Source organism: Penaeus monodon, chromosome 25, assembly GCF_015228065.2.
Source record: "Penaeus monodon isolate SGIC_2016 chromosome 25, NSTDA_Pmon_1, whole genome shotgun sequence".
Taxonomy (NCBI): domain Eukaryota; kingdom Metazoa; phylum Arthropoda; class Malacostraca; order Decapoda; family Penaeidae; genus Penaeus; species Penaeus monodon.
The window spans coordinates 32,324,767-32,325,014 of record NC_051410.1 but is presented as its reverse complement, the minus strand read 5'-3'; positions in this window follow the sequence as shown (position 1 = coordinate 32,325,014).

Here is a 248-nt window from a genome sequence, read left to right as displayed (position 1 = left end):
GTAATGTAGTAGTCAATGAAATACAGATTGTAAACATTCAAGAGAGATTTAAAAGAATGATTCTAGTAACATAACTTGCATTATTAACAAAATCGAGGATATGAAAGGCATTGCAGTTCGGTCATTAAATATTACAAGCTGTCTATGTTCGGATGTACTAACAGTTGTAGGGACAGTCAGTTATGCCAGTAAATTCATAATAGAATTCCTAATTTATAAACGTCACTCCTCTTTCCGATATGTATGTA